The 10,246-nt window shown below is 35.5% G+C and overlaps 1 long non-coding RNA gene across 1 annotated transcript; it reads right to left on the reverse strand.

The window, feature by feature from the left end:
• Positions 1 to 2,268: 2,268 nt before the first annotated feature.
• Positions 2,269 to 6,822, reverse strand: LOC139716278 (uncharacterized). The gene is made up of 3 exons (XR_011709881.1): positions 6,464 to 6,822; positions 4,016 to 4,113; positions 2,269 to 3,574 (listed from the first exon to the last, which is right to left on the reverse strand). It is a non-coding gene; the product is annotated as an uncharacterized lncRNA (long non-coding RNA).
• Positions 6,823 to 10,246: the final 3,424 nt, after the last annotated feature.

Consider the following 10,246-nt stretch of genomic DNA (forward strand, 5'->3'; position numbering starts at 1 on the left):
CAGTTCTGAGAAAATCGCGTTTAAAGATCTCACAAGTTTTAGACAACGTTTTCAATGACTTTTCCTGTCTTGTGTGTGAAAATTTTGACAGGGTGATGAGAGTGGAAGTTATTCTTCCTATCCATAGTGTAATTTTAGTGTGAATTCAAAAAATTTACGATATTTCTGTCTTCAAACTCACTGCGTCGGTTCGTAAATCCATCGTTTCTTGCGCGCACCATAGGTTATGTACTTAAGCGCGGGTCCCACGAACCGACGTAAGTTGTATTACGCCGGTTCGTGGGACCCGCGCTGTAGGGCCTGTACAATAGGTAACGTGCAATACGCGTGTATTTACGAACCGTCGCTATTTCATTTTCGTATGTGTTTACATACAAATACTATTAGGGCTATACCTGCTTATCAACAATAACCTTATTAATTGAAATTAATTGTCATGTAATGATTGTTGTGATGATTACAATACATTTAGTGATAACTAAGATGATAATACAAGCCAGTTTCTCTTGATTGTTCTAAAAAGAGTGTTGTCATTGTTTTCATCTTCATTTAGTACACGCATGTATTGTTATTATAGCTGTGGTTGATCGTTCCAAAGATTTCTTTGCCCCCCCCTTTTTTTGTGGATATATTATTATTTAACACTTTTGCGTTTGGACATCTATGGTAATACATGTATTCGGTATACTGTGTTTCATATTTTTTTACTGTTTTTTTTTTACTTAATTAACTTACTTTTTCATTTTTTCACATTATTTTTAATTCAAATTTAGTTCACTTCTTTCATAATAATTATGAATGTTTGTTCTAAGATGAAGGATACCGCTAAATCTTGGGAAAAAGATGTGCCAGTCAGTAATAATTACTTGTATTTACTCATCTTTCATACTCATGCATGCACTCTGTTATTTCTTTCTCTGAAATAATATATTAATTTCTTTATTTCTTATTATTCCACATATTTGTGACATTTACTTTGTCACAATTTTTATCAGTGTCATTGTCATTTGGCTCGCATGCGAATTCACTCATAATTCCTCATTTTCCATCTTTCTCTTTCCTGCTCAACAGATTCTATGATAGCTGCACCTGATCATATAAAGACATAAACTCATCCTGCATGCACTCTTCGAAACTGATAAACTCCTAAAAATACATGAATATCAACACTATCAGAATTTCAAGCTTCATTTTAAATATATAACAATGGTCATGTTTTATTATGCCTTTTGCAGCAATATATTGAAGAGGTGCATTATGTAATCGAAGAAACATAGGTCCTCAGTAGAATATCAAATTTGAATTATTCAGAGATGAGTAATGACAATGGGAAGGATAACAATTGTGGAAGAGCTCCATAAATCAATACATATCCAATGGCAAATGGAGATGGAATCAAGATTCAAGAATATGTGTAATTCAAGTTCATTATTATATCAGTTCTTGTGTGTTCACAAAAAGAGGAACACAGTTCGAACATGCACACCAAATCTTACATCGTACATTTACATCTATAGAGTGCGGACGGAACATATACAAGAGAAAGAATAACATTCTCAAATTAATATATCAAGCATAACTACATGTATGTATATGACCACACAAAGATGTTGCTGCATACAGGTTTTAAATATGCATGAAGCTTGAGAGTGCTGCAACACCCATATGCTCAGATAAAAACTTGATGTATATCATACAAAAGAGAAGAGGTACTGCATGTACATGTAGTTACACTATTCACAGGACAGTAGAGAAAAAGCACGAGAGAGAGAGGGAAATGGGTGTCTAAAATAGGTCGATGTAAGGAGTGCCAAGCCAATTAAGTCTCTAATAGAAGTCATACATATATAAGGAAACAAATTAATCACAACATAAATGATCATGCTCATGTTAACCAATAATTAGCATCTAAAAATGTGTGTAGAAAGCCCATAATATCAGCCTTTCGCCCCGAAGGCTTGTATTATGAGAAAAGAGAAATTTTGGCCGACCCCCCCCCCCCTCCCTGTGAATCCTTAATCCACCAGTACTATAAACACATTCTGAGAATGTGTTTTAGTACATGTACTAGCAAATTCACAAGAGGGTTGGGGAAATTCAGCCAAAATTGTGTGTGGCTAAAATAATTAAAAAGAAAGGTCATCAGCAAAACTACGGGGTGGATGCAGACGAATTTTCATGTGATGACTAAAAAATATGCAGCTAAAGGAAAAAAAAAAGACGGCGGAGAGGGGCCAAGGCTAATTTGACTCCCCTCCCCCCCCCCACCAAAAAACAAACAAACAAACAAACACCACTGTTTTACAGCACCTTTAAAGGACTCTTAATTTTTTGTTTGTTCAAAAACAAACGTCTTTTCCATATTGTAGGCGAAATGTAGACCGATACAGTGTATAAAGTGTACATCCCAAGCTATTAAAGAAAAAAAAACAGATTATGAATATCATTGAAAGTAAGAATTTCAGTGTGTTTAATCATCTTTAGTTGAGTTGCAAATGACATGTACATATTTAATAAGAGCAGTAAACTTCGAAGCGCCCCCAAGCCCTTCTATACTTAATTATTCATGTGTAAAGGTAGCGCCAGGGCACTCTGGTGGTCTAGTGGTTATGACGCTGGTCTAGTAATCCAGAGGTCGTGGGTTCGAATCCTGCTTGGGCTGCCTGTGATTTTTTTTTCACAGCAGCCTACAAACTGCACACTGCAGTTGCGTGCGTTACTACGGATGGAGACAAATGAATAATCTATTATTTTAATATACGATGTTTGACATCCTTATTGCAATCACTTTCTTTAATTGTAAATTTAGAGACATAATGAATTATTATTAAAAGAAATCAAATTTCTGTATTTTGTTGTGAGTTTGCATGGGAACATACACGTATCATAATTTACAATTTTAGTTATATAAAGAACATCTTATAACAGAACTGTCTAGTGATGGTTGAATAATTATGTCAAATTGTTATAAGTCCTATCATTTACATGGAGTGCATGTTCCCATGTTTATAAGAATCATACGTGACACATTCAAAGTGGGTTGAAGACAACAAAATAATAAATAAAAGAATAAAGGAGAATAGAACTTAATCTGATTACAGCATCATCTAAATATTGCCAATGTGCACTTAGAAATCTATCAAGATTTATCACAAGGTTATGATTACCACACAAAACCTTCAAGATTTATTATCATGAAATACATACCAATGAACACTTAAAAAAATCTAACGTTCCACATCCACATGAAGCTTTCCTTGATATAAATGTCTCTCTGTAGTGTTATTAAAGTGTAGCAAAATTGTAATTACGACATCACAGAATGGAATGCATCGTTTTCACCTTCAATCTTAGGATCTCCTTTCATGTTTCCACTTTACAATCACATTTCACTGTAGATATACCGTCCTTATGTTGTCGCCCTTCATCCCAATTTCTCCCTTCTATCCTATCTGTAGATTGTCTTCTTTCCTAAGCCATTGTATTCACATTCCTTGATGATCAGCACGATGCTGTACTTTTTTCTTCTTCTCTGAAACAGTCCAGCTCTTCGCTACTGCATGGCATCAGTCATCTGAAAGAAAAGACAGAAATTAAGAACTTTCGATTAAAATCAAACATCATGATACAAGATACAACTTTCATTTTGAGAAAAAGAAATCAGCCAACTAAACTGTAGTTGAAATTATTTTGCTCTATTTATATTAAACATAAAACAAAACGGTATACAGGATCAAAGAATGTCAAAAAAAATACTGCTGTTTTTGATGCATATTCAAATTGTCTCGCCTTTTACATACTTTAATGATGCAAGATCTTATGTCTAGCACTTAGTAAGTCTCATGTAGAATTTAAATTATTATTCACATGAATAAATCTGCATGTCCTTGTAAACAAGGCATTGCTTTGGAAAAGCTGAATATCACTAATTGCATTTGGGAAAGAGTCTACGACAATCAAACTTGTTTATTATCAGAGACTTTAACATCTTAATAAGACCTAGACTCTACATTACCATTGTATTCACATCCGTTGGTGATGTACACGACCCTGTACTTTTCCTTTTCTTTTCTGAGACAGTCCAGTTCTTCGCTACTACATGGCACCAGTCATCTGAAAGAAAAGAAAGAAATTAAGAACTTTTGATTAAAATCAAACATCATGGCACAAGATACAACTTTAATTTTGAGAAGAAAAAAAAATCAGCCAACAAAACTGAAGTTGAAATTATTTTGCTCTATTTATATTAAACATAAAACAAAATGGTAGGCCTATGCAGGATCAAAGAATGTCAAAAAATGCTGCTGTTCGTACTGTATTTGATGCATATTCAAATTGCCTCTTCATTTACACATTTTACTGATGCAAGATATTATGTTTAGCACTTGGTATGTCTCATGTAGAAATTGAATTATCATTCACATGAATATAAATCTACATGTATTTGTAAACAAGGCATTGCATTGAAATAGCTGAATATTACTACATGTACCTGCATTTGGGAAACAGTCTATGACAATCAAACCTGTTTCTTATCAGAGACTGTAACATCTTAATTAGACCTAGACTCTACATTATCATTCAGCTTTTAAAGGTATTAACCATTCACCTATAAAACACTGGCATTGTCATGTGCATCATATTTCTTTGATACTGCACATATTTTCATGAAGTCTGCACAAGAATGCAAATGAAACACGTCTGCTGTTTGGTATTTATGAAAAAAAAAATCACTAACCCGAAGTCCTTGGCCTTAGAAATAACATGTGGCGAGTTTAGTAGGAATTGACGTTAAATTCTTAAAATAGAATAAGAATAGATCTACTAAGTAGGCCTTTGCCTCATGAATGTCTGGTCTAATTATAGACTAAGTGAAGTCTAGACCTTTCACTTTTAAGTTACCAGTGGTTCACAAAATTTATATTATAGATCTAGACTACATCTAGATCTAGACATCTAATACTATTAGATCTTGGCAACTTTTGTCTTTGTGACACGAAATTAACACGTCACGGATGATATTGCGGCGATATCCAACAGGATGACAGTACCACTATTACTGACTCAGTAAGTTGACATAGATAACTAACATCAACTTGTTAACGTACGTTAGAGATGGCACCATATACAAAAGCCGGTGACACTGACACTGACAGATCTAACGACTACGTTAGACTAACGTTAAAGAGTTAGACTCGCCATCTCAGTAAGTCGGCCAAAGACAAAGTCAATACAGGGCTAAGTCAGTGTTACTGTTATGTTAGGCCTAACAAATGTTAACGGTTACTCGGTTAGGTTAGGTTTACCAGGACTCAAGAGTCCTGGTTAAATCAGTCGAGGGACATTTCTTAGAAGTCCTTCGATTCCAAGAATAAAAAGGGTGAAAGAACAAAGGGAAAAAAGGAAAGAAGAAAGGACAAAAGATTATGTATGGATGCTGTGGAAATCGACAGCGCTACTGTATCACTATCAATCACGCATGAATATGTAAACGCCATTTGGTTGGGCCGCATTCACAAGTTTTAGGGAAAAAAAGTCCCACCGCTGTGCTTCAAAGGTACTCCACTCGAACTAACATTAGACATAATGTCACGTATCTACACACAGTACGGTACTAGGGCTGAATTCACAAGTATACTATAACACTGCACTGTACAGGAAAGCCACCTAACCTGTAGAGTACTACTCGTAGTGTTTAGCGTTAGGTAGTATCACTAGACCACATACTGTCATAGATGACATCTACACCAACGCTGCACACTGGCACTGGTCCGACGGTCCCTGACCAGGAAAAATCACTGTTGGACACTGACCAGTAACTTTTTCAGGAATGGACCAGTAAAGATTGGGGGAAAAAATGGGTGGACTCTACCTACTATTACCACTAGTCTAGATGTAGATCTAGAGCTAGACTACCGTGTACCGGTATGGCTCTGAACTGTGTTAATTTGACTTGGTCTTAGACTTCAGCTGATCTTAGTTTTAGTAACTGGTACCGGTATTACAAGTAAAGTCTTAACTTAGACTTAATAGTTAGACTTGAAAGTAGAAGTCTAACATGTCTAACTTTATTCTTTACTCTTCCTTTGAGTTTTACTGTTAGACTTTTTATTATTTTTTTTGTTTAGTACGCCTACTTTGTCAATCTCATGATTTCATTTTCAACTCAAAAGTCAAGGCTTTTAGTGTCTTCGAGACTTTGAAATCTTGCAATCTGCATGTCTTGCACACAGACGTTACGACTACAGTACTCAGTAGTCTCAGAAGTAACGACATAAGTTGAAAAGAAACAATAAATAATATGATTTGGGATCTAATTTGAAATTGGATGGCGTTTACAGACTAGGCTTCATAAGCATCACGCGATTGAATACATGGGACTACACACTACCGCAATTAATGGTTATGGTAGTCCAACTGAAACTGTTATTTTGAGCATGATTTTAATAGGATTATAGCTTACCATTCACTTCACTCGTGGACAGTGGGCTGGCTTAGGCCGTCATTCATCTTTCAGAAGGTTTGGTTCTCACTCTGAGATCTGGATTAGGGCCAAAACCTAATTCTAGGCCAGTAAGTTGAACAAAGCTCAAAATAATGCAACTGCGACGGTTCGTGAAACCCGCATTGCTCTTCACCGTAGCAATTCGGGTTTCACGAACCGGCGTATCTTTCCTGCGTCGGTTCGTGAAACCCCTTTTTCTCAATTTCTCGATATTTCGAGTACCGTCGTTTTTTTCTTTCTTTGATAAAATTAAGAATAATTAATTTTGTGATCTAAAATTTTGGGATTTGGTAGAGTTTTGAAAGCACTTTCATTTGGTACCAATATCTCGATTTTGAAAATTTTGACCAAAATCGAAATAGCGTCAGTTCGTGAAAACACCGACGATATATGTATATATATATATATATATATATATATGTATATATATATATATATATATATATATATATATATATATGTTGCGAATTCACGTATTGGCTCCAATTTAACGAAGAATAAACCGGTAATGCAATATTTCGCCAATATAGAGTTTATTGAGCAACACAAATTTTCGGTGGCTTCCATCCACCTTCTTCAGGAGTCTCGACGCGGATTACATTCATTTCAATTCCGCGTCGAGACTCCTGAAGAAGGTGGATGGAAGCCACCGAAAATTTGAGTTGCTCAATAAACTCTATATTGGCGAAATATTGCATTACCGGTTTATTCTTCGTTATATATATATATATATATATATATATATATATATACGTGTGTGTGTGTGTGTTATTAAGCTGTCACTAGTCAGACGTGCGAGCGAAGTGTAGTACGCCAAAATCATTAAAATTTCTTCTTCCATATTTTTTTTTTAAATTTCAGGAGGGGGGGGGGGGTGATCCATCCACCATCCTCAAGAGATTTACTCACATGACGCACATATAGATTCACCTAGACCAACGTATTACCCAGAGAATGCTCTTTGAAAGTTACGATGATGATAATTTATCATACATAAATCCATTGATTGTAAAATCACGTGATTGATAACAAAATGTGAACATACAAACTATTTTGAACACCTTATTTTTTTTACTTATTTATCAAGACTATGATAAACTAATTTTCACCTGATTATTTAATAGCATTGTGTCAGCTGACTGTAAACTTGTACGAGTGCTTAACTCTTTATGTGCCACGTTCGCACGTCCGACTCAGTCGACGGCATGCCAACTTCACATATTCTGCTCAACAAACAAAGCCGCCAAAACCGATCAATGAATCGCTAATCCTGCGGTACAATCAAAGCGTTTCTCACGCTTTTGTTCCTCTCACATACGACTTGCATTCTATGTGGTGAATGGCTATCAAGCGGTGTTCCCAACTAGATTTTGCATGTACACTTTAAGTTTCTGTCACTATTTAATGTGCAAAAGTCATTTCTTTGCAGTAATGTAGCAACTGGTAATTCAAAAGAAAAACTGAAAATAGAATTGTTATATATTGCATAAGGAAGCAAAGTTTGGCATTCCTCTTTAACTTTGCTCACTATTATGTCCAGCTTAACAGAAATTTGTAGATGTTATACAGATTGGAAAAACAGAATTCTTTCTCTAAGCATGACTATATTCATGTCTCAGAATAACATGGCACACAGGGGGTTTCCACCATGGCACATTAAGAGTTAAACAAAAAATGGTAACAATGATACACACTGCATACAGTCACTATCAGTTCAGTATTCAAAAAGCTGAAGTTGACAAATTCGACATCCGCAAATTAATCTTCGGTGATTCTTAAAGATATAAAACCATTGTAAGCAAGCACTACACAATACATAAACTGTTTTTTCAGCTCTCCTGGAAATGTCACGTTCAAAATATGTACATTTCAAAATTGTTTAATGCCTGTCGAGGTACCATCAATTGCCTTTTTTTTAATTCAATACATGTTCCAGCATCAAGAACTAAAAGAATAAATTTACTACCAGTTACCAGCAAGACCACAAATTGTCCTATACCATGACCTCCAACTGGTCATCAAGAGTCTCGTGATTGTAGCTTTAGGTGTATTAGTGACATATCAGTTTTTGTGTGTCCTGGTGCTGTTGTTGGATAATTGTATTTTAATAGCGACCCAAGTTAAGAGTGGGAGGGTGGGTAAGTCATCAAAGTATGAAAATAAATACCTTCCTGATCGATAAAGTAGTACCAGCATTTCTTTCAAGAGATAGACCTTAACTACGAATATATTATAATAGACCCCAGGAGTGTCTGTATATCATGGTGAGTTCATATTTATTTGATTGTTCGAGTTAATAGTATGCGTTTAGAAATAGTAGGGGAGAGCGGGGAGAAGTGGGACATTATTTCAAGTTCGCCTATTTTCTTCTTATATCTTTTTTTAGAAGAGATGATTACATTTCCTTTTGGGCTTGCATGAAGGTTCATATGGTAGGTTACATAAAGACCTATAAACTCGGGGTGGCACTATTCTCAATTTTCTGCAGTTAATGAAAAGAAAAAACCTTATTTTGGGGGAGAAGTTGACCCATCCGTGGGTAAAGTGGGACAACGGCAAGGGAGAAATGGGACTGTGGGGGAAAATTGTGACATCCTAGATGGTCTATAGAAATGTCAAAGTTCGAAGGCGTAATGGAACATTGGTAATGAAAAAAGTCAAACATGCTTTAAAATGATCTTTATTTCAACAAAACAAGTTTGAACAACATGTTTGAAAATCTGAACTGCTTAACATGTACTTCTATTATGAGGGACAAATGGGACACGTTGTCCCAACTGTCCCTCACATAACATATGCATAGATATGTACGACTGCTCAGTAACCATGCAGGCATTTGTCAAAAACAAGCTGTATTAGTTGCATATTAATAAGGCTCACTAGCAGCTTCAATTGTGCCCTTGAAATCATGAATGCAAAGACAACAGGTTAATTAACTTGATTTCAAAAAAAATATCATATTTTGGGGAAAATTTTCAATAGCAATTTACACATACTAGACTTTGCCGAACTGCATGGCTTTCTTAGTGTGATGTATGGTTGCTAGCGGCTTATTGTAGATATAAGCCAATCGCTGATTTGTTGAACAGTTTGTGATTTAGAGAACGTGTCCCACTTGACCCGCGTCCCAACTCACCCCGCTTCCCCTAGTCTTCTATGTCTTCTAATTTATATCAAGGGTAGCCTCTTTACTGTGTTGCCACTGCCAAAGGGTTCTGCCATGCATCATTACTCTAGTGTTGCCAAGAAACTATTTCTACATCTGGGTCGAGGGGACATAGTAGTAGGAGTAGTAGTAGTAGTAGTAGTAGTAGTAGTAGTAGCAGTAGTAGTAGTAGTCGTAGAAATAGTAATACTAGTAGTAGAACAAGTATAGTAGAACGACTAATAGAAATACTAGCTCAACTGTGAATCCAAGTTGTTTTTCAATTAAAGAAAAAAAATCGTTTATTTACAAAAAAGATATAAGTCTCATCACCCAAATTTACCATTTTTTCTGTCACTTTTATGAAGTCGTAAAATTGTGTTGATCTTTTAATGATTGTAAATGACCCGGAATATCAAACTTTATTTCTTGTTATAGTCCTCTACTCTTTTAAACTTGTAACGTGATTACTTGTAATCTTGTACCTTTTCATCTCCAAATACCAAGTGATTACTTTCTTTTCTTTTTTCTATCTCTCTTTCTTCATCGTTGTCTACTTCATGGCAGAGACTTAGTGGAGGGAATTGTCCAGGGTC

This window comes from Diadema antillarum, unplaced genomic scaffold, assembly GCF_040938485.1.
Source record: "Diadema antillarum isolate AM-2024a unplaced genomic scaffold, OU_Dant_1.0 scf00000006, whole genome shotgun sequence".
Classification (NCBI taxonomy): Eukaryota; Metazoa; Echinodermata; class Echinoidea; order Diadematoida; family Diadematidae; genus Diadema; species Diadema antillarum.